Raw genomic sequence first — 6,865 nt, 5'->3', positions numbered from 1 at the left:
ATTTTTCCCAAGTGTTTAGCGTTTTCTTGCATATTAGGCTAAGTGCGTACGTTAAGTTTTGTTATTCCCTGTTGTATTAGTCTAAGTCAGAGGCGTTGTTGCTAGAGTGTAGTTAATCCTCTGGACTTAGGGCTATTGGTCGGTCACGATAGATAAGTGAAGGAGTTTAAGGGATAGTAAGTTGCGTGTAAATGCTTAATAGAATCCGTGGAATATTTCTAAGTATTTTGGGATAAGTTTTCGGCTAAGTCAATGTCGGAAAGTCGTTAACTGTAATTAATTTGTATTCGTGGGTCACGTGTATGATCTGGGTATCATTAGGATTCCCCAGTCGATGCGGATGATATTTTCTAGTTTTTACCAGTAAGACGGTAGAATTGTGTTTTAGACTTAGAACTCTGTTTTCAGTAGAAACGTAGGTGGAAAATTTTCTAAGTCCAGCTTGGGCTAGAATCTGACTTTTTGGCGAAAATTCTAATTTTCATGTTTCGTGGATATTCTGGGGTCAGTATTACTCTCTAGTGCGCGCAAGGGACGTAATTCTGTCCGTAGGCATTAAACATTGATAATTACATTTTTGCCGAATTTAGTTATTTTTCGAGAAAATCGTGTTGTAATTTTGTCAAAGTCCATTTGAGGTGAAAATCTCTGATTTTGACGAAAATTCGAATTAGTGAGTGTTGGAACCGCCCGAAGTGTCAGTATTGTTCTGTATACAACGTCAGTAGTAAATAATAACGTATTTATATCTGGGAACGAGAAACCCAAATTTTTGTGAATTAAAGGAGTTTTGTGATATTTGGGGTGATAGAATTTTTTTCCCTCGGAGTCAGAAAAATTGGCAGAGTCCAGCAATTGAGTAAAAACGCAGTTTTTGATAAAAAGTCAATTTCGGTAAGCATATATAGGTCCTGGGTGTCTATATTAATCGCTAGAGCGGTTTATTAACGTAAAACTAGTTATTTTCCTTCAGAACAAAAATTTTGATTTTTCAAGCGTTTAAGCGAAAAAGCGCGGGACTTAGTTTTTTCAGCGCAGCTGGTCCCGCTCCACCAGTCATCAGTGGCCACGCTGCTCACTTCAAGCGCGCTTAGTATTCAAGTACAGTAAATATTCTTTATTAATCCATCACGAGTGCTGCGCGTTAGTTGCGTTATCATTTAAATTGTTTTATATAAATTAGATTCTTTAATTTTTTTTTAACGTAAAGGACTTAGGTTTCAGCAATAGAACTGCGGGATATTTCACGGTCAGACACGAGTGCGGGGCAGACACTCATTCATTGGATTCACTTCAGCGATTCTCTCGATAAATCGTTGTATTTCCTATTTTGGGAATTTAGTAGTTTTCTCTTAGAATAGAGTTGTGATTTTTTTTTATTTGTGTAAGATCACGGTTGTAGTGAGTCCGGGTCGAGGGTGTACTAAAGGGTAGTTTAGAAGAGACGTGGCACACCAGGAATCACAGAAAATGTTTAACCCAGACAGTGACCAGTCAATAGGGACCAGTGGGAGTGGAAGTGGAAGTGTAGAGGACAGCGCCTCTTCCGACACCACTGGGGATCGCTCAGGTGGCTCAACTGGCACCACAGGTGGGGTCAGTGGGACTGAAGCGACGAGTTCACGGGTTCTGCATGGGACTCGGCAGTCGAGGGTATCTTTCCATCCCAGTAGCGATACTATTATTGACATGAGTGGGGAGTCTTGCGAGGAGTCGTCCCATGAGTGGGGAGAGCCGTCTTGGGTTCCCCCACAAATAACATCGACGCCATGCCAGCAGGGCAGACAGGGGGCCTCAGTTAGTTTGGCAGGACGTCCCACTTCGCTCGGTAGAGAACAGCAACCCGTTCAACGGGAACATGAACAACCACACCAACAGCAGGAACTACCCAACATAACACCAATACCACACCACCCACAACACCTAGGTACACCTCATCCGTCACTACAACAACCCCAACCCCATCCTCAGTTCCCATACCAACCCTTCCCCCAACCCCAGGCCACTCCATACCCATTCCAACCCCAGGCCACCCCATACCCATACCCATTCCAACCCCAGGCCACCCCATACCCATACCCATTCCAACCCCAGGCCACATCATACCCATACCCATACCCATTCCAGCCCCAGGCCACCACATACCCACCCCAACCTCAATCCACACCCCAGCCTGAGGTCACCCACACCATACCTCAACCCCAACCTCAATCCACACCCCAACCCGAGGCCACCCACACCATACCTCAACCCCAACCTCCATCCACACCCCAACCCCAGGCCACCCACACCATACCTCAACCCCAACCCCAAGCCGCCACAGCCTTAGACAGGCAGATGCGCACGGAGACGCCGGGCACTCAGTTGTCGCCATACGTAGAGGCGTTAAGTAAAGGCGAGGGAGCCAAGCCGAGGAACTGTGGCGCGGGTTCATCAGGCGGGAAGCAGCCCTCAGCTGCAAGTTCGAGCCACCCTGCGCGGGGTACCAACAGAGATCCGCGGAGGTGTTACTCCTGCTGGAAGCGCGGGCATATACAGAGGGATTGCGAAGTCACTCCTACGAAAGCATGAAAGCAGGCTCCTAGTGATGGCAGGCCTACTTTTGAGGTGAAAGTGGAAGGTGTGAGATTGACAGCTTTTGTTGATACAGGAAGCCAGGCAACGGTAATTAAAAAGTCAGCCTTCAGCAATTTTAAGTATGCACGTCTTCAACGTTGCGCAAAGACATTAACAGCAGTCAATGGGGAAAAGATTGAGATCGTAGGTCAAGGTACAGTTAATTTTGAGATTGATGGGGCATTGCAGCCTCACACATGTGCGATCGTAGAGAACCTTGATTTTCCTGGTCACATCTTAATGGGAACTGATTTTCTGTCGCGATTTGATTATTCCTTGTCTGCTCAAAAAGGGGCTAGGAACTGCAGGTTGCAGTTGGGACAGACTTCCTACCCAGTGGAGATGATCGACCATCCCCCAGTTGTAGCTTCAATTAAGAGGAAGCTGAAATATAATGCGCACTATCCAAAATTGATTTTTAAGTCTCTTCCAGACACGGTTAAGAGGTCATGCGCCTTGCATGCATTGACCAAACAGAGTTGCCCACCACATTCTGTTAAATTTATTAAAGTAGCCGTGGGACGTCACATACAACCAGGTACCACCCTTCAGGTGGCTGGGAGATGTGATAGTTTATTAATTCCTCATCACTTAACTGTAGTGCTCGATAAAGGTGCACTCATTCCGGTTGTCAATCTTTCACATAAGACTTTTCGCTTCAGGGCAGGTGATAGGGTATCTCAGGGAACCATGGTGGAGGACACAGAAATCTTTCACCATGAGTCAGCTGAGACGCCAGCCGTCACTGCACAATGTAGTGCACTGAATATGTTGAACACTAAAACACCATCCAAAGTACAATACGAAACGAGAAATGTGGCACAGAATGTAGAGGAAGTGGAAAAATTAATTTCAGCACTTGATTTGCAACATGTTGCACAGGCGGATAGGAAGGCACTGAGAGGAGTTTTACGAAAATTCCCGAAATTGTTTGCGACAGAGGATGACCAGATTGGTCTCCTTGATAAGATCGAGCACACCATTCCAACTGGTGACCATTTGCCTGTGTACACGAGACAGTGGAGGTTGCCGGAACAGGCAAAGAACATTATCAGGGAGGAGTGCCAGAAAATGTTGAGACAGGGCGTGATAGAGCCTAGTACGTCACCATGGCTCTCTCCTGTTGTGCTAGTTTGGAAACCGGACGGTAGTTATCGTTTCTGTGTTGACTACCGGAAGGTGAACGAATTAACTAAGGGTGATGTGTATCCGTTGCCCCGAATACAGGAGATAATAGATCAATTTGGTGCTGCTAAGTATTTCTCAACTCTTGACGCAAAATCGGCGTATTGGGCGATTCCGGTGGCAGAACAAGATAGGGAAAAAACAGCATTCTCGGATGGTAGGCACACTTACCAATTCCGTAGGATGCCGTTTGGTTTGAAGACAGCGCCTTCGTCGTTTCAGAGGGCCATCAACTTTATCCTTAGTCCGGTACTGGGTAGGCATTCTTTAGCGTACCTGGATGATGTTGCGATATATTCCAGGACGTTTGAGGAACACCTACAGGACTTGACTGAGACTTTGAAGTTGTTAGATCAGGCAGGTTTCAGGCTGAATGTTCAGAAGTGCACCCTGGCGGCTCAGAAATTCAAATTTCTGGGGTTCCAGGTGTGCCCGGACGGTATCCGACCTGACCCAGATTCTTGCCGCGCCATTGCTGACATGCCTACTCCAAGGACAGCAAAGGACGTGCGTAGGTTTTTGGGGGCGGCCGGATATTTTCGTCGTCACATTGAAGGTTTCGCTGGCATTTCAGCACCCCTGACTGATCTGACAAAGAAAAATGCGAAGTTTGTGTGGAAATCAGAACATGACGAGGCCTATCGCAAACTGAAAGACCAACTAATCACGACACCGGTATTGGCTATTCCTGATTTTGAGAAAGAGTGGGAAGTGCACACTGACGCCAGCGGTATTGCTATTGGCGGGTGCTTAATTCAGCGAGATGCGGATAATTTACCCCATCCAGTAGCCTATTTCAGTAGGAAGGTCAAAGGACCTGAAGTTCGCTATTCAGCTACGGATCGGGAGGCACTGGCAGTAGTAGAATCAGTTAGGTATTTCGAGCCTTACCTATTTCAGCGACATTTTGTAATCTACACAGACCATCGAGCGTTAACACGCATATTTAAAAAGCGAACAAAATGCCCACGAATGTCATGCTGGTCTCACGAACTTTCGGCCCACTCATTCCAGATCTTGTACAAGCCTGGTCCAGCACATGTTGTGCCAGATACGCTAAGTAGAAATATAGCGGCAGTTCAAATTAATGAAAACATTGAAACCATTCCATCAGATAAAATGAGAGAATACCAGATGAGCGAGCCTAGATGGAAAGAAATTATTGAGTATTTAGAAGGAGGAAAATACCCGAAAAAGAAAAAGAATTTACCTATACATGATTTTGAGATGAAACAGGGCGTCCTGTATTATGTCAATAGCCAGAATGATAGGGCAGTATTTCAGCTAGTTATTCCGGACGCGTTGCGGTCATCAGCGTTAAAGCTTGCGCATGCTTCAAAAATTGCAGGGCATCCGGGGATCTTTAAAACGCACTTAAAAGCAAAGTCTCTATTTTATTTTCCAGGATTACTTTCTGAGGTAATCAATTTCGTGAAGTCGTGCCCTCGTTGCCAGAGGAGGAAAGGCACCCTTAAGGTACAAGCCCCACTTCAGGAATTTCCTGAAATTCGTGAACCGTTAGATCGTGTGGGGGCCGATCTGATTGATTTACACCACAGTCATTCAGGTAACAGATATGTGTTGGTGCTAGTTGACCATCTGTCTAGATACACTACACTAGTTGCATTACCTCAGAAGGATTCTCGTACGGTTGCAGATGCGTTCTTGCGTAGGTTCGTTACTGTATTCGGACCTCCTAAAGTTTTAGTCTCTGACCGGGGTCAAGAATTCAATGGGAATATATTTAGAGAAGTTTGTAAGATTTTAGAGACAACTTCGGCTTTTACAACGGCCTACCACCCACAAGCAAACGGAATGACGGAACGGACTAATCGTTCAGTCAAGGATATGCTTGCAATCCTTGCTGAACATGATGCAAACACCTGGGATGAACACCTACCCTATGTTCAGTTCGCCTTGAATACTGCCATCCACCAATCAATTAACACCCAACCACTTCATTTGTTTACTGGTAATTCATGCAATTTCCCCTCAGGTCTGCTTAACAGACATAATGTTGCATATGGGGAGGACTATCCTTCAGAGGTCCTTGGAAAAATGAGAAATGCATGGAATATTGCAGCTGAAGCGTCCAAGAAGGCACGGACTCGGTATGCTCATTTTTATGACAAGAAAGTGCGCCCTCTTGAGTTGAAGGAAGGAAGCCTCGTATTGAGAGTGAATGAGGCTGCGCCCGCCAATCAGAGCAGGAAACTAGCTCCGAGGTGGCGAGGACCATATAGAGTAATTAAAAGGGCGGGGTCGGTTAATCTTGTTATAAAGGGAGTGTTCGAGGACCAGGTGGAAAGGACAATTCATGTAAATAAATTGAAACATTATCATGCTAGAGAGGAATTAGAACTGCCTTCAGCGGGTCTAGTTCCTGACTCAGCAGTGCTGACTCATGGCTTCACCGACGAGTCAGAAGATGAGGATGACCCTCTGTCATCGCTCATCAGTAGTCAGGTGCAGTCTCGCCATCCTATGGTGACGAGATCTCGCGCTATACAGTAAAGTAACTTCCCTAGTTAGTATAATTTAGTAGTCATTAGATTTTCCTGTAAAGGCAATGAGATGTACTATGTCTATACTTGACTCAGGTAGCAACTTTTACCGTGCTCTGGGGTTCCACCTCCACCAAACCCAGAGTATATCTATGCTTCCGCTGTGTTGTGTCTGTCTGTTCCCAGGTCTGATTGGTACACCGACCCAGTTGTTCCAGCCACACGTGAACCCTTGTCTGTAAAGACCGAGGGGGGAGGCACGTTACACAAAGCCCTCCCCCCACCAGACCCAGTAACCCATACATCAGTTACTGTGGGGATGAGTGACTGTCCAAGAGTCACCCGGCCGACGCCTCACGTCACTAACGAGGTTGTCAGGGCCAGCGAGCTGTCCACATTATAGCAGTCACCGGAGGTGCCATACAACGCCGGGGTAGCTGTCTCGAGATCACCAATACCCACCTGCTGCGTCATCAAGACTGCAGCCATTCCAGCAGTGTTGGAGGAGAGGTCAAGAAATGGAAAGCACGTAGCAGTACTCAAGAATTTCGCCGGAAGAT

The sequence above is a fragment of the Procambarus clarkii genome, chromosome 56 (genome assembly GCF_040958095.1).
Source record: "Procambarus clarkii isolate CNS0578487 chromosome 56, FALCON_Pclarkii_2.0, whole genome shotgun sequence".
NCBI lineage: Eukaryota > Metazoa > Arthropoda > Malacostraca > Decapoda > Cambaridae > Procambarus > Procambarus clarkii.
This window is presented reverse-complemented; position numbering follows the sequence as displayed.